The sequence below is a fragment of the Thalassophryne amazonica genome, chromosome 4 (assembly GCF_902500255.1).
Source record: "Thalassophryne amazonica chromosome 4, fThaAma1.1, whole genome shotgun sequence".
NCBI lineage: Eukaryota > Metazoa > Chordata > Actinopteri > Batrachoidiformes > Batrachoididae > Thalassophryne > Thalassophryne amazonica.
Genome location: NC_047106.1, coordinates 27,489,131 through 27,508,023, shown reverse-complemented (window position 1 = coordinate 27,508,023; position 18,893 = coordinate 27,489,131). Strand labels below are relative to the sequence as shown.

The 18,893-nt window shown below is 39.1% G+C and overlaps 1 protein-coding gene across 1 annotated transcript in view; it reads left to right on the top strand.

Annotated features, from left to right (window-relative positions):
- Nucleotides 1-18,893, top strand: part of grik4 (glutamate receptor, ionotropic, kainate 4) — a 1,339,327-nt gene that overhangs the window by 131,342 nt on the left and 1,189,092 nt on the right. The gene's annotated exons all lie outside the window — the stretch shown is intronic.

Here is an 18,893-nt window from a genome sequence, read left to right as displayed (position 1 = left end):
GAACTAGATGCAGCCCATAACATACATACAGGTGCTGGTCATATAATTAGAATATCATGAAATCATCATTTCTTTCAGTAATTCCATTCAAAAAGTGAAACTTGTATAATGTATACATTCATTGCACACAGACTGATATATTTCGTGTTTATTTATTTTAAATAATAAACTGTTTTCCTGTTTTATCATTAGTATTTTATATGATTGTGTGTCTTTTTATTCTATTAATCTTATTTAATTTTATTCTGCTTTTAAATGATGTTTTGAAGCGCCTTGAGGCGATTAGTCGTGATTTGGAGCGATATAAATTAATAAATTATTATTATTATTATAAATTATTTTAATTACTAATTAATTAATTACTAATCAATTAATTACTAATCAATCAATTAATGATTAATCAAACAATATTAATTATTATATTATTATTATTAGTTTATTATTAACATTAATCAATTATTGATTAATTAATTCTTAATACTATTTATTATTATAAATTACAAATTAGTTAACATGACATGATTACGATGCGTCAAAGAAATCTGCGACTTCTATTTCTTTGCATTTACGCAGAAAGGCAAGAAAATAAAAATAGCAAACAGGCTACTGCAACAAGTTGCATTTCGGTTGCCATGTTAACTACAGTAACGATGGCAGTTTTTTTTTTCTCCTAAGGCGGAGGGGTGTCTCAATTCATAGGGCTAGAGGCATACCCCTTCGCCTTACCCCTTGTTTTAAAGGGGTAGGCGTAGGGGTAGGGCCAAGGGGAAGGGGAACAAAAGAGATTGGGGGGTAGTCGTGCCGCCGCACATATAGTCACGCTGCTGCGACTACAGGTGATTGGTAGCAAGGTAAACCTGAAGTGTCTTGGCCCTTCATGGCACATGCTCCCAATTTTGACAGTTTTGACATTTGCCCAATTAAACCCTTTAATGCTAAATCATTGGTCAACCTTCACTCACTGACGAAAATGGCTACAAATCAGCCAAATAATGGGTTTGTTTGCAAACATTGCTCAAATTACAGTGTGATTACATTAAAAAAAATTGGTAATATTTACACAGTTTCACTTTTATGGCTCTTTTTTCCAATTTGGAATATATGAACAAATTTTAACCTGTTAGACTGGAGTCCCATGGAAGGAGAGTCCTACACACTGCGCCTCGGGGCCTATATAGGCCTCACTTCTTAATTTTGTGATTTCATGATTTCAATTTAATTCAATTTATTTCATTATATAGCACCATATCACAACAAAGCTGTCTAAGGTCTAACCTTACTGGCCCCTAGAGCAAGCACACAGGCAACAGAGGATCTTCCACAGAAGAGTAGAACAGCCGTTGAAGTGTCAGAAAGTTACAGTTTTTGTCGAGGGCATTTATTCTTTTTTCGATTTTGAATGCAGGATTATGATGTTATGTCTTTTGGAACCAAAATCACAGACATGTTAGTTGCCCATTTGATGCAATTGATTTACTGTTGCCAAACACTTTGAACTGCAGCATACAAACTTTTTTATCCAGCCAACAGTGACTGTTCCTTGTAAAGTGAGTTTAGGTTCACAATAAAGCGGTTTACTAAGCAGCACTGGCATCAAGTGTTCTCAGCTGTGCACGCCAAACCGTCACCCTCAAGATGATTGTTTGCTCGCTATCGATGCTGCACTCCAAAAAAGATCCCAACATAGTGATTGATTGTTTTAACAAATTTTTTGCATTCATTTGTGAAAACTGACCCTGAATCTCAACATTGCGGCATAAAAGTTATCACCTCACATAAAAATAAATACCCATGATAAGGATGGATAGCGAAATATCCAGAGATGAGGTTAGAGTATGAAGCTGAAAGGAGGCATAGAAGCGAGGCTGAAAGAAGTGGAGAAAGAAAACTGCAGTGTGTAGGTGGCACCCACACAGCTCAGCTCAGCTTGGCTTAACCAGACCTACATTAGCTAGAAGGCTAGTGCGCATTTGTCTGAAATCTATTGGAAGGGACAGATCAAAGGCAAAGGCAAGGGGCCGCAAAACAGCTTCCATGCTTTCTGAGGCAGTGGCACACACAAATGTGGCTTTAAACTCAGAAAGAAACACAGCACGTGCTCCCTTGTCTCTTATCGATTTATTCCTGTATCACTCCTGTTCTACACTTCCAGAGTCCCAACAATAAAGTCATGTGTTCACAAGCAACATTTAATAGTTACAAAAGTCAGCTTCTGCCTACTGCCAAATGCTGTGTACAACAAGATACAACACAGTTTGCCGGCTATCACAGTGAAGGGATATTGAGCACTTGTTTATCCTGGAAAGCATGGTTGGACGGAAAATCACAAGTCTATATTATAAGAACCAAGTGGCCTCTGTGTGCATGTTTGCATGCATGTGTGTGGTTCGATCATGGAGAAACTGGGCAGAGATGACATTTACCATTTGGTATGCTTATGTATTTTGGGTCGAGGATGATCGCTGCAAAAACAGAAAGTTGATACGATTAATATTTTTGGAGAAATTGGGGATAGTAGCTAACAAGTGAACAATGGACATTGTGCTCCAGTGCACCTTGGGAGTTCTGGGTTTTAGGGTTTTAAGTGTTGTTTTTGTGATTTATGTTAGTTTAACAGTTACTGATTTATTGTGCTTTTGTAGTTCAATTGGTGTAATCAGTTTTTTTAAGTGTCATGTTGTAGTTACCATGAGTGAGAAGTGCAGTGTGTTTGATGTTTTCTGCCACTGTCTCTGTTTGTGGTTGTGTAAAATAACAGCACCTGCTTGGGGCAGAATGCAGAAAAGACAAAAAGCTCTGGCTTCTCTTCTTCTGCGCAGCTCGCAATAATATATTAAAAGGAAAACTGGCGTCTGTGTACATGAGTGCGTGTGTATAACTTTGATTACAGACAAACTGAGGAGAGCTGACATTTGCTTTTGGTATGCTTATTTATTTTGTGTTCAAGATGAAGGCCAACAAAGCGGAACATTGATAGCAATATATTTTTGGAGAAACTACAGATATTAGCTAACAACACTGAGCAATGGATGTTGATAATGACATTCTGGAGGTGATAGTCCCTCTATAGTGTGCATCACGTGTGCCTGTCGTCTATATGTGGCCCTGCGATAATCTGGCATCATGTTCAGGGTGTACCCCAGCTCATGCCCTATGTCTGCTGGGATGTGTTACAGCCCCCTGTGACCCTTGAACAGAGTAAGCGGATGTAGAAAATGAATGATTGGTGTCAGAAAAACCACCCTGACTTGCGGCGAAGGAAGAGGAAGACAGACGCCTTGTTTCAGTTTGAATTCAATCCACTTTATTTATATAGCACATTTCAAAAAATACAAATGTTTATCAAAGTGCTGCACAGAGATATACAAGCAAGAACAAAGATGACACAAAAAGACAAACAAAAAAACAGAGATCACATAAGAACAGAGGTCACACAACTCTCATGCTGAGTTAAAAGCCAGTGAATTAAAATAAGTTTTAAGACGTGATTTAAAAGTAGGTAGGGTGGGGGACAGCCTTATTTTTAGTGGTAGCTCATTCCACAATTTAGTGGCCGCCACAGAAAAAGCTCAATCTCCTCGTGTTTTTAAATTGCTCTTAAGGACAGCGAGGAGGAGCTGATCAGCTGACCTAAGAGATCGTGAGGGAGTGTTAACATTTAAAGATCTGAAATATATTGTGGAGCTGATCCGATTAGTGCTTTAAAAACAAACAATAACATTTTAAAATGTATTCTAAAATGGACTGGAAGCCAGTGAAGAGGATCGAGGATCGGGTGATGTGTTCATGTTTTCTAATACCTGTTAAAAGGCGAGCAGCAGCATTTTGGACCAACTGCAAGCGTGCCAGGGAAGCCTGGATAACACCAAAATAAAGTACATTGCAGTAGTCGTGTGGAAATAAAAGCATGAATCACTCGTTCAAAATTACTAAAAGATAGAATAGATTTAATCTTGGATAAAAGCCTCAGATCATAAAAACTGTTTTTTACAACAGAGTTAATCTGCTGGTCCAATTTAAAATCACTGTCAAGCTTTACACCAAGATTAGAAACTGTGGGTTTAAAATAAGGTAAAAGCAGGTCCAGGTCCTTGTGAGAAACATCCTAAGTTTCCCTTACGGTCACACTGATTATTTTGAAATCTTTATTACCATGGGAGTGCCAGCACTGAATCACATTAGCAAAACCTCAATATATCCAGCCTGAATCAGCTGGGGGGGGGGGGGGGGGGTGTTCTAGCAACAATTTTGCCAGTCATAACCCTCTCCATGTCTCCAACACAGCTGCCAGAATTATCTACTCAAGCTAAATGTAAAGTTAGCACAATATATATTCAGCATACATGATATCAATTAAAGAAAAGTCCACATTCTCCCATCAAATCAAATTTATTAATTTATATAGTGCCAATTCATGATGAAATCGTCTCAAGGCGCTTCACACAACATAATAAAAACATAAAAAACTGAATTAAAAATTTAAAAACACAATAAAACAAAACCATAAAAGAATACAAACATAAAAACACGTAACACTAATGATTAAACAAGGAAAACAAATGAGTCTTTAAACGTGATTTAAAAGTCTCCACAGTATCCGACTGCTGTACGTGTGCCGGGAGATCGTTCCACAGAGCTTGGGCACGATAGGAGAAAGCTCTGTGACCGGCAGACTTTTTATTCACCCTGGGAACACATAGAAGTCCTGCACCCTGAGAACACAGGAGCTTACCAGGTCAGCCAGATAGGGAGGTGTAAGTCCATGAACAATCTTATAAACTAATAACGGTACCCTAAAATCCAATCTTGCAGCAACTGGAAGCCAGTGCAGGGACGCCAAAACGGGCGTAATGTAGTCAAACTTTCTGCTTTGTGCCAAAAGTCTGGCAGCAGCATTTTGAACCAGTTGAAGACCCCTAATCCTGGACTGTGGTAAACCAGAAAATTGAGCATTACAATAGTCCAATCTAGAAGAGACAAATGCATGAATCAAAGTCTCAGCATCAGCCATAGATAGGATGGGATGAATCTTCGCTATATTTCGCAAATGGAAGAAAGCAGTCCTCGTAATGTCTCTAATGTGGAGGTCAAAAGACAACATACGATCAAAAATTACCCCAAGATTAATGCCGATACCTCGCTGGACCAAGAACCATCACTTCAGTCTTATCAGAATTTAAAAGCAGGAAGTTACTAGACATCCAACTTTTCACTGATGCAAGGAAATCTTCCAAAGATTTTATGTGAATGAGATTACCAGCAGTTATCAGCTTGTACAGTTGGGTGTCATCAGCATAGCAATGAAAGGCAATCCCAAAACACCGCAGTATATTCCCAAGGGGAGCTACATAAAGGGAAAAAAGCAGGGGGCGTAAAATGGGTCCCTGCGGAACCCCAAACTTCATATCCCTAAGATCAGAAGAAGTGCCATTGCACAACACACAATAAGAATGACAAGACAGGTATGATGTCAACCATGCAAGGGTAGTTCCCGTAATCCCAAACTGATTCTCCAGTCTGTCGAGTAAAATGATGATCCACAGTATCAAACGCAGCACTAAGATCCAACGGCACCAAGACTGTAGTGGTATCCGAGTCCATTGCTCGCAAAAGGTCATTCACAAAATCATTCATTATCATATTATCATCTCATCATGATAATAATGAAAAATAATGGAGCACAATAACTTTTCCAACAATTGGTATGAATGACTTCATAGTGAAGTCAAGCAGAGTAAAAAAAAAAACATTACAGGCATATGTATATTTACTTGTACATTTATGTCATGGTGTGTAGAGTGAGCAGGGTATGCATCAGCCGTGTGGTGCATTTCATTGAATTTTGTATAAATCAAAAATTGAATGTACAGTTATATAAAATGTGTTATTACACATTTTTGTCTGGTGTTATGTTGTTCGGGAGATCAACAGGGTGCAGTTATGACAACCCTGTTTATTTGCAGGGGCTACTGTTATTAAAAAGTGACTATGGCTTTGTATTCACTGTCCTTCTGCTGTTGTTGGACTGTCTTATGAAAGTGCTTAATCTCAGTGAAAAGATGTCCAGATATATGCAGAAAACAGCACTGCTGCACTTTCAGTTAGAACAAAAAATAAATAAATTCAAAGTCGCCTTTTTGCCCCAGCAGCTCACCGGTATTCAAATTGACTCAATCTGTAACTGAGCCAAGATGATATTGTGTAAACCGTTGTGCTAAAATTCATCATTTTCCATTCAAACACACAGAAGCATTATCAGAAACACACCCAGCTGTTATTTCCTACTTGGCTTTTCAACCATCTAGTTGGCCTGGATATTGGAATATCACATCCTGACAGCTTTTTCTATTTTGTCTAAATATTGAATAATTGTTAAAAAAAAAAAAAAAAACGCCCACTGGAACATGCTGCCAAGTATTTCCTGAATGAGCTCGCTCATTCAAAATGACAAATTGGATTTTAATTGGAAAAAGTTGATGTGGTTAATGATGACACAACAGACACAGGTGCAGCCTGTGTGCGCACGTTCATGCTTTATTTTTTGATGAAAGCCACAGCGTCGAACAACACTGAACGCAAGCTCATATTATCCTGGCATGCGTGGCATTTATGTGTAATGTATAATGGCATCTATCCGCCACACTCCAACTGTCCTGAGAAACAGCTTTGTTTTTCAGACAAACACGTCCTGTGGGAAGACATTATGTCAAGTTTCATCCGTACATTTATTTTTTATCGAGTGTGATATCTAATAAAGCAACTTGAGCCATGCTGGAGTCCCACACGGCCTCCTACATTACAGTGCTGCCGTACAGTACCTCCGAGGAAAAGACTATACAAGTTCACCCCAGGAGAGTTTGGGAACCGTCTCGAGAAAAGACAGATATGTGCTGACAGCAGAAATCTGAGCTCAATAAACACAATCTACAAAGAAGCAGGCTGCCTTTCAGCGCAGACAGGGAACACAGATTCAATCAGCAGCTTAACTTGTTCTCATTTAAAATGTAGAATACAGCAAGCGTCAACCTTCTGTCTGCTTTTCTCTGCCCTGGCAGCAGCAAAAATATAGGTGAGTGGGTGAATGAGAGGAGACGGTGTGTGTGTGTTGGTCTGTCACTTGTGTAGCCAGTAACTCTAAAACAAGACATGTTATCATTTTGTAAGTCACCAATTTAAGAGAATAAATGAGGACTATTCTTTATGCATCTGGAGAACAATGATGCACCAGATCAATAAAAAAAAAGCAGCTTTGTTTTGTCTACATGTAAATGGAGCACATTTATATAGAACTGTTACTGACAAAGTGCTTTGCAGTGATATTGCCTCACATTCACACACCAGTGTCAGGGTAGTGCCGTGCAAGGCTCTCACTAAACACCAGGAGCAACTTGAAGATCAAGGACCTTGTCCAAGGGTTCTTCTGAGTGATTTTTCCAGTCTGACAGAGATTTGAACCAATGATCCTGTGGTTCACAAGCCCACCACTTTAACCACTTGGCCATCGTGTAATGTTCCGTAGACTTGCAGCTGCCCACTTGATGTTTCTCCATGGTTGTGCCCCACCAGTCTTGCAGACCTTTGTAAACCTTATGTGCCTTCTCTTGCCCTGCAGTCTCAGGATGCTGGCTTTATGGTTTTATTAAGTGTGTTTTGACATTTTTGTCAGGAAGATCATTTTAATTTTTTTTTTTTTTTTTGTATGAAAGGGCTATACAACAAAAATGATTTTTATGTTAGTGGGTGCTGGATTGCCGCTCTCTTCTAGCCTGGTATTTATCCTTTGTGTGTTATTGTATTAATCTCTGTGCTCTCTGGTTATTTTCTCCTATATTGAGTTTTAGCTGATGCTTTTACTTTGATGTCACTTCCTCTTTCTGTGTTTTGGGAGTTCATATGTCCCCACATTTTCATGTTTGACTACTTTTTAGCTGCTGTTAGAATGTTCCCTCATTGACCGACCAAACTCCTGGGCCCGGTTTCACAAAGCAGTCTGCTCTTGTTTAGTCAGCTAAACTCACTTAGTTGACTAATTTTTTGACATTATGCATTGCACAAAGCGCTTAGTCAGCTAAAATTTTGTGTTACCCAAGTTTTTACCCTGGTACAGGGGAGGCTAATCTTATTTTAGTCAACAAACTTAAGTGTCTGACCTCAAAAAACAGTGGCTATCATGTACCACCACTTGATGGATCACTCAAGAGCACCCTATATTACTTGTATTCCTGCAAAAAGGAGAACTTCCTCCACTTTTGCCCACACAACAACTGTCAGGATGTGTTTGTGAGAGTTCTCACATTAGCCACTGGGTGTCGCTGTTACTCCAAGCAGTGTTGTGTGCACAAAACGGCTTGACGGAAGTGTCGAGGAAGAACTGCTAGGCTAAGAGCTAAGCACATTGTACTGCAGTTTGGATGTGTCCGTGAATGTTAACAAAGCCAGTAAATGAAACAAAGTCTGGATAGTTTGACATCGACAGCCTGGAAGTAAACAAAGCTGTCACGCATTGGAGGCATGTCTTGGCAACGACACTCGCGAGGCCGTTATGCCTGTGAAATTGTGACTAATGTCAAATGGCTAATCTGTAAGTTTAGCCGTTTGATGTGAAACGGTGATTAGACGGTTAATGTTGGGTAACTAACCATAGTTGACTAAGTAAGTTTAATAGACTAAAAGATTAGACTGGGCCCTGCTCTCTTGCATTCTAATTCCCCGTGTTTTCCAGTGTTTTGCCTCACCACTACAGACCCACACTACCATTCATTTTCTGATTTTTGCCCTGCCATTTCTGGATTTGTTCACTTGGTGTGGTTATTTTCTGTGTGCTGTCCTGCTGCTTGTATTTGAATAATCCATTTGCTGTTCCCTGGAAAGGCTGTATCTCCCATGTGTTTGACCTTAGCCTGTGTCCCGACCAGCTTGTCTGCTGCAAATATGTCCTGTGAGAATAATATACCAGCTTTTACCTTCCATCGTTGTGGTTTCTGTATTCAGATCCTCTGTCTAATCTGTTGAAAGAAGACACCTTCCTCCTGAAACCCAAAAATGGTCACGTGCTTATCTGTGCGCTCCATCCACTGATACCTGCATTCATTTCAATGTCAGATACCACTTTAACCTAGCAGCTGCACAGTGACACGTTTGCCAACAACGGACAAAATATACAATAGAATGGAAAAGCAAAACTGGAATTGAGTGGAAAGGAATATGTGGGCAGGATGACAGCAAAACGTTTTCATCTGTGCTCCAAATTAGTGAGAGAAAAGTCAACACTGTTCAAAAAGGTTTGAAAATCTTTGCAACACTTGTGCTTGGAATGATTTTCTGAAGTCTGTATAAAATGGGAGGTAACGTTTGCTGTGCTGCATCTATGGGGCCTCATTACATCACCAACTTTTTTGAAACATTAAACATTTGCCTCCTCTTGTGCTGAAACATACCCCCCCCCCCCCCCAAAAAAATGAACAGCGACAGTCGAGTCAGGGTGTGTACGTGCACTAGCATGTAAACTGCTTGTTTCCGCGGCAGAGCTTTTCATATTATTTCCTTTGAGGCAGCTCTCATTTCTAATATTTGACAAATGATGATGATTTAAATGCTCTTGGCACTTTCAGCAAAGTTCCTTGATCAACTTTAGTGATAAATTATGTTCCATGGAAGACCACCTTTGGGCATGCAAACATTTAAACGGCCTCAAATTTTGAATTAATATGATACACATTGGGCCCTTGGGCAAGGTTTGTTATTTATTGTTTGATTGTTTGGATCCCCATTAGCCGCAGCTTTGCTGCAGCTACTCTTCCTGGGGTCCAACAGATTTACAAATATAGTAAATTAAAAATAATTCAAAAAATATATAAAAATAAATGAAAATAGAAATCACATATCAAAACCAAAAACATATCAAATCAAATTAATCATCATCAATGGATGGTGAAAGGGTTGACTCGGCTTACTCCTTATACTGATAAATACTGTTTCAGAAGAACATTCATTCACAATGAGTTTGATGTGATCTGGTAATAAATTCCATTCCTTCATACCCCTAAATGTGACAGTGTTCTTAATGGCTTTGGTTCTCGCTACAGGTAACGTAAAATTTCCCACCACAGCATGTCTGGTTCTGTAAGCAGGATTTTCTGAACTGAAAGAAAAAATTCCTAAACAAAATATAACGTAACAGTGACAATAATCTTCTAACAACAATTATCAGTGAATATAAAAGTCTATCTTTGACTAACAACCAGTTTAATTTTTTATGCTTTGTGATGATATTTGTCCTATAACTGCATCTAAGTGCCACACAAGCAGCCCTATTCTGAATAATCTGTAATCAATCAATCAATCAATTTTTTTTATATAGCGCCAAATCACAACAAACAGTTGCCCCAAGGCGCTTTATATTGTAAGGCAAGGCCATACAATAATGATGTAAAACCCCAACGGTCAAAACGACCCCCTGTGAGCAAGCACTTGGCTACAGTGGGAAGGAAAAACTCCCTTTTAACAGGAAGAAACCTCCAGCAGAACCAGGCTCAGGGAGGGGCAGTCTTCTGCTGGGACTGGTTGGGGCTGAGGGAGAGAACCAGGAAAAAGACATGCTGTGGAGGGGAGCAGAGATCGATCACTAATGATTAAATGCAGAGTGGTGCATACAGAGCAAAAAGAGAAAGAAACAGTGCATCATGGGAACCCCCCAGCAGTCTACGTCTATAGCAGCATAACTAAGGGATGGTTCAGGGTCACCTGATCCAGCCCTAACTATAAGCTTTAGCAAAAAGGAAAGTTTTAAGCCTAATCTTAAAAGTAGAGAGGGGTGTCTGTCTCCCTGATCTGAATTGGGAGCTGGTTCCACAGGAGAGGAGCCTGAAAGCTGAAGGCTCTGCCTCCCATTCTACTCTTACAAACCCTAGGAACTACAAGTAAGCCTGCAGTCTGAGAGCGAAGCGCTCTATTGGGGTGATATGGTACTACGAGGTCCCTAAGATAAGAAGGGACCTGATTATTCAAAACCTTATAAGTAAGAAGAAGAATTTTAAATTCTATTCTAGAATTAACAGGAAGCCAATGAAGAGAGGCCAATATGGGTGAGATATGCTCTCTCCTTCTAGTCCCGTCAGCACTCTAGCTGCAGCATTTTGAATTAACTGAAGGCTTTTTTAGGGAACTTTTAGGACAACCTGATAATAATGAATTACAATAGTCCAGCCTAGAGGAAATAAATGCATGAATTAGTTTTTCAGCATCACTCTGAGACAAGACCTTTCTGATTTTAGAGATATTGCGTAAATGCAAAAAAGCAGTCCTACATATTTGTTTAATATGCGCTTTGAATGACATATCCTGATCAAAAATGACTCCAAGATTTCTCACAGTATTACTAGAGGTCAGGGTAATGCCATCCAGAGTAAGAATCTGGTTAGACACCATGTTTCTAAGATTTGTGGGGCCAAGTACAATAACTTCAGTTTTATCTGAGTTTAAAAGCAGGAAATTAGAGGTCATCCATGTCTTTATGTCTGTAAGACAATCCTGCAGTTTAGCTAATTGGTGTGTGTCGTCTGGCTTCATGGATAGATAAAGCTGGGTATCATCTGCGTAACAATGAAAATTTAAGCAATACCGTCTAATAATACTGCCTAAGGGAAGCATATATAAGTGAATAAAATTGGTCCTAGCACAGAACCTTGTGGAACTCCATAATTAACTTTAGTCTGTGAAGAAGATTCCCCATTTACATGAACAAATTGTAATCTATTAGACAAATATGATTCAAACCACCGCAGCGCAGTGCCTTTAATACCTATGGCATGCTCTAATCTCTGTAATAAAATTTTATGGTCAACAGTATCAAAAGCAGCACTGAGGTCTAACAGAACAAGCACAGAGATGAGTCCACTGTCCGAGGCCATAAGAAGATCATTTGTAACCTTCACTAATGCTGTTTCTGTACTATGATGAATTCTAAAACCTGACTGAAACTCTTCAAATAGACCATTCCTCTGCAGATGATCAGTTAGCTGCTTTACAACTACCCTTTCAAGAATTTTTGAGAGAAAAGGAAGGTTGGAGATTGGCCTATAATTAGCTAAGATAGCTGGGTCAAGTGATGGCTTTTTAAGTAATGGTTTAATTACTGCCACCTTAAAAGCCTGTGGTACATAGCCAACTAACAAAGATAGATTGATCATATTTAAGATCGAAGCATTAAATAATGGTAGGGCTTCCTTGAGCAGCCTGGTAGGAATGGGGTCTAATAAACATGTTGATGGTTTGGATGAAGTAACTAATGAAAATAACTCAGACAGAACAATCGGAGAGAAAGAGTCTAACCAAATACAGGCATCACTGAAAGCAGCCAAAGATAACGATACGTCTTTGGGATGGTTATGAGTAATTTTTTCTCTAATAGTTAAAATTTTGTTAGCAAAGAAAGTCATGAACTCATTACTAGTTAAAGTTAATGGAATACTCAGCTCAATAGAGCTCTGACTCTTTGTCAGCCTGGCTACAGTGCTGAAAAGAAACCTGGGGTTGTTCTTATTTTCTTCAATTAGTGATGAGTAGAAAGATGTCCTAGCTTTACGGAGGGCTTTTTTATAGAGCAACAGACTCTTTTTCCAGGCTAAGTGAAGATCTTCTAAATTAGTGAGACGCCATTTCCTCTCCAACTTACGGGTTATCTGCTTTAAGCTACGAGTTTGAGAGTTATACCATGGAGTCAGACACTTCTGATTTAAAGCTCTCTTTTTCAGAGGAGCTACAGCATCCAAAGCTGTCTTCAATGAGGATGTAAAACTATTGACGAGGTACTCTATCTCCCTTACAGAGTTTAGGTAGCTATTCTGCACTGTGTTGTTATATGGCATTAGAGAACATAAAGAAGGAATCATATCCTTAAACCTAGTTACAGCGCTTTCTGAAAGACTTCTAGTGTAATGAAACTTATTCCCTACTGCTGGGTAGTCCATCAGAGTAAATGTAAATGTTATTAAAAAATGATCAGACAGAAGGGAGTTTTCAGGGAATACTGTTAAGTCTTCTATTTCCATACCATAAGTCAGAACAAGATCTAAGATATGATTAAAGTGGTGGGTGGACTCATTTACTTTTTGAGCAAAGCCAATAGAGTCTAATAATAGATTAAATGCAGTGTTGAGGCTGTCATTCTCAGCATCTGTGTGGATGTTAAAATCGCCCACTATAATTATCTTATCTGAGCTAAGCACTAAGTCAGACAAAAGGTCTGAAAATTCACAGAGAAACTCACAGTAACGACCAGGTGGACGATAGATAATAACAAATAAAACTGGTTTTTGGGACTTCCAATTTGGATGGACAAGACTAAGAGACAAGCTTTCAAATGAATTAAAGCTCTGTCTGGGTTTTTGATTAATTAATAAGCTGGAATGGAAGATTGCTGCTAATCCACCGCCCCGGCCCGTGCTACGAGCATTCTGACAGTTAGTGTGACTCGGGGGTGTTGACTCATTTAAACTAACATATTCATCCTGCTGTAACCAGGTTTCTGTTAGGCAGAATAAATCAATATGTTGATCAATTATTATATCATTTACCAACAGGGACTTAGAAGAGAGAGACCTAATGTTTAATAGACCACATTTAACTGTTTTAGTCTGTGGTGCAGTTGAAGGTGCTATATTATTTCTATCATAATCTATCATTTCTCCAGTAGCATTTGACCAAACTATTGAGCAATAGTCCAAATATACTTATAATAGTGTGTTAATAGCATACTTCCTTGTAGTGCAACTTAGAAACCTTGCATGTCTTCTCATAATTGATATACCCCTGCCCATTTTTACAAAATATTATTTATATGTTTTTTCCATGATAATTTTGAATCTACCACTACACCCAGCAGTTCTTAATCCCCTAGTTGCTCTCGGTGTGTAGTGAGTACCTTGTATGGCAGCACCCTCACATCGAGGTGAATGTGAGGCATTATTTGTAAAGCGTTTCGAACGTCGGATGCAGATGGAAAAGCACTATAAAAAGCAGTCTATTTATACAAGTACATGTAGTAGCAATTAATATTCATTGCTCCTATCTCCACAGTTTATTTAAAGTGGACATATTGTGCAAAATCTGTTTTTAATGTATTTTTTGCAGTCAAACATGTTTGGAATTTCATGTTAAATATCCTCAAAGTCCCACAAATGTCTGTGTGTGCCTGTGGAAACTATCAGACTATTAATAGTATGCAGCACGGTGGCTTAGCGGTTATCACTTTTACCTCACAGCAAGAAGGTCATGGGTTCGACTCCCACCTGTGGTGTTTCTGTGTGGAGTTTGCATATTCTCCCCATGTTTGCGTGGGTTTCCCCCGGGTGCTCCAGTTTCCTCCCATATTTAACCCCTTAACGCCTGAATTTATATAGCTGTATATAAAAAAATGTTTTGTGTGTGTTTCTGCCTTTAAGTAGATGGTAAATAATGTTGAGATTATTAATTTCACTTTTGCACAAAAAATAAATAGTAATTTTGGTATTTTGGTAATAACTTTATGTTATAATGTTATAATAATAATAATGGTATGTTGCAAATTTGCGAAAACAGGCATACTGGTCAATTTGGTATGTTGCATATTTGAGTCAAATATTGTAGCATATATGCGACAACAGGCATTAAGGGGTTAAAGACATCCAGGTTAGGTTAATTGGAAACTTTATAATTGTCCAGGTCTCACTTGTAAAAGAGATCTGATCTAAATGGGACTAACCTGGTAAAATAAAGGTTAAAATAAAAATAAATAAATAAAATGTAGATCCAAAACACCTCGTTTGTAGTCTTTACAACATCTTACTGTGTGTGGCACAGCCACTGAACCGATCTGTGCTTATTGACATGCCCACAAGGTGTGTGGGAGATAGACAGACCCTTCAGGCTTCGCACTGCACTTTGGGAAAGATGACAGAGTGCTCGGGGTTTTGCTGTCACTGAGGCATCGTGAGACGTCAGTGCCGATAAGAAATGCAAGAATCCAGTTGTAGACTTATGTTAGCTAAGTTTATTTAGACTAACTAAACAGAGAATACTTGGACAGTTTTTGATAAAGTCAAAGAGAAACACAAGTCATGTTCATCAAACACATAAACTGAAACATAAACATGTTGACCCTCCATCTTGTGTGTCGTTTGGTTGCCTATCAGTGCTGAAAAAACTTGTTGAGTTGGTCCTAGAGGGCTTGGAGTAGTATAACTCTCATGTTGGAGTAATTTTTTACATTTTTTTTTTTCCAACAGTAATGTGTGGAAGGGAAAAGACATGAGTGTGTCAATTAGATTACAATACATCATTAAAATTCTACATGTTGGATCTTTCTCGAGAAATGTTTGGGAGCTGCTGCACTAATCAGTCATCGGTTATGTTGAAGCATTAAAACGCTTTTCACTATGTACGTAATGGAGACACTAATTGGCGTGACCAGCCCCATCAGATCAAGCCCCTGACAATGAATGTGGGCTAATGAATGTGAAGTTGGCGGCCATGCTGTGAGGGAGTCATCTGTATTATAAACAAAGCCACACCAAAAAAAAAAAAATGCATTTTTACTCATGAAGGATTTATTTAAAATGTTATCACTTGCTTTTCACTGTTATAGCTATTGTTTCATCACAGGCCCGGCGCCAGAAAAAAAAATATTAAGGGGGCGATGAGTTTATCACAAAAAAAGTGCGCACCGGAGGAGACGTTCCTCTGAGCATGCGTAATGAATTGGGTGCGCTCCTGGAAAGCTCGTGTATTTAGGCTACACCGTTGTAAGAGACTGACTAAGAGTAAAGAGTGATGACAGTATTTTTTTAATTATTATTTGAACGTATAGACCCTTGGTCAAGTGATCTCCTGCATACCACACAGAGCCGGTGTTCTGTCGAGATGAGGTGTGCCAACTTTTGACACTCTGAGCTGTGATGTACCTTCGTGTTGTCCAATAGGAACAACGCGTCGGGCCAAAACACGGAAGACTCATGGCAGAAACCACTGATCTGTACAAAATGGATCCGACCAATCCGATTGGTGCAGAAACCACTGATCTGTACAAAACATTAACGTGTGACAGGACGGCTCATTTAGAGAGCAGTTTTCTGAAGAAAAATCATTGGAAATGTTTTTTTGTTGTTGTTTGTTACCTCAAAATTTATGATTACTGTTAAAAAAAAGTTTAGAACACTTGTAATTAAAATAGCTAAATAAATCAATAAATGGTTCTTTAGAAACCTTTCATCTGTAAATTAAAACCACCTGTTATTTCATATTAGATAATTTCGTGTTTAACATAAGGAACCTCAGACATTTATTTTTAGACAAATAAAATAACATGGAAACTTGTATAATTTGTAAGTCTGGTAGATTATTTATATCTCATTTCAACCGGAAAAACAAACACTAAATAAATACAAATGTTTATTATAAATGCAAAATGAAATAATTTAACAGTGACTGCAGTGTGATTGTAAAGTAGGATTTCTGTGACATAAACCTCATGATGAATTTTTTTTATAGTCATTTAAACTTGTAATTTTGTCAAAATATGTAATTGCCTTTAATGTTATCAGGACAGAGTCATTTCTAAAATATGAATTTGAGCACAATAAGTGGAGAGCTTCTACTTGTGCAAATGTCTTTTGACTTTGATTCGCGGACATTTTTAATGATCCGTTCATTTATTGTTAAAATATAAAATGAAACAGCTTTTTTAAAATAATAAAATAGTTGCTGTTCAAAGAGCCTTTTATTTAGAAGCAGGTGATGTTTTGCTGGATTCTCAGGACCAGATGAAGGTCTCTTCTGCAGTTTTTAACTCTGGTGGTGTTGCTGAAAAGCAGAGATGTTTTCTTTCGACTGGACTTCGCAGTGTTCAGCTCATCAATGGAAGTTTGGTTGTCTGCACAGCAAATGTTCCTGATTGGGACAAATAAAAATATTTCTTTAAATATAAAGAAATACTAAACAGTTTATACATAAAAAAGGGGGAAAACTGCAAAAAAAAAAACTATGGAAAAAACGCCTGAAAAAATAAGTTATTTAAAGCTGAGCTTTTGTGGTGTCTGAAAAAAGCTGTAGCTTTATTTGGTAAAAATAAAAAAGACTGAACCATTTACAAATTAAAAGTGTTCACTCAGATCAACTGTGCTAAAAGGCTAAGCTAACGTTAGCTGATCATTAAACCTTCACAGTTCAGTAAACGTCACGTTTTATTTTTACAATATTCTCACCTCAGTAAAGCTGCAGAACTAAACTCTGTTGGGCAAACTGGTTCTTCGCATATATCCAAGAAGTGGGAGATTTCGGACAGAGTGGGTTTGCCCATCACCCCGGCAGCCTGGATCGCTCTGCCCAGTGATGATGCCTGAAGGCTGGCTTCTCCGTGCGGGTCGGCCCGCTGTTGCGGTTCAATCGATATCCCACCAAGACGTCAGTCCTCCCTCGGTCGGTGTCACTCCGAAAAGTAGCTGAAAAAAGCTTCTCCCAGCAGGGTGATGGGAGAATCGTTCTGCTGCTGTTTATTAAAGGTTTTTTTTGTGGTTCAGGTGATGCAAATTCAAGATGGTGATCGCTGAACTTTATTCAGGTTGTGGAAACAGCCAGAGTGTGACATAGCAATCTCCCCTTGCCACTTCCGAAGCGACGCGTCTGATGTCACGACGCGTTGGAAACGCACCGCCCTCTGCTGCACTGACAAGCACAACCCTCAACCTATCAAATCCCTTGAACACAGACACACGCCATATCTGTTTGTTTTAAAATTAATTACTTTAGTTAATTAATTTGGTTTATTTGTTAAATACATATTATTGAATAACTAATATTTTCTATATTTTCCAGCATTTCTTTTTCTTTCTTTTTTCTTTTTTTGACAACTCTAACATCCGAGGGGGCGAGGTTGATGACGTGAGGGGGCGTCGCCCCCAAACGCCCCCTTGTGGTGCCGACTATGTTTCATCATGGTGTGGGTAGTTTGTGTCATCCAAGTTTCCCTAAGTAACTTAATTAGACAAAAATGTAATTCCCGTGGTATCAAGGATCCTCCAGAGAGGCTAGACCCAAAGATTTCTAGTTGTCCTTTTGTGTCAATGGTTAGCAATTGTAAAATGCCAAGGGGGTGCCCACATATCACCTGGCTGCTTTTACATTGGGATGGATTGGGTGTGTCCCGAATTGCCATCCAGGACCCAACGTGAGTCTGTAGTGTTGTGGATGGGGTGATGCATGACACTAGCGCAGGGGTGAGCAAAGAGGGCCAAGGCAGTGCAGGTTTTTCTTGCAACTCATAACCTCAGCAGGTGGGTTGCTGATGAGTTTCTCCCCTGAACATAAATACCTGATCGTTAATGAAATCACCTGCTGAGGGGGATGGATGGATGAGATTTATTGTCATTGTCCCTACGAGTGCAACAACAACCAGATTACGTCCACACTCCAGTTACAGACAAGATGCAGCAATTAATTCACAATTATTACTTGTTTACCGTAATAATGGCACACATCAGAATTAAGACAACACATATACATTCGACATTGTTTATGTGCACTAAACTTGAAACAGTCCGTTTTCCGAATTGAGGCGATGTGAGTGTGGGGGTGCCGCAGCAACATGTAGGCTCTCAATTCTACCCCTTGGCCCTTCCCCTTACCCCTTCCCCTCCGTTTTGCGTGGACACGAGAGACAGAGGGGTGTCTCAATTCTCTTTTTGGAGCGAGGCGGAGGGGAAGGCGGAGGGCTACAAACCCCTCCGTTTGGAGTGAATCTGGATGCACACTCCGTTTGGAGGGGTAGGAGGAGCTTACTGCTCTCTCCGAAAAAACAAACATGGCGCCGAAAGAGCCGCATAAATGAAGCGGCTTTCATTACAAATTACGCTGTTTAGAAA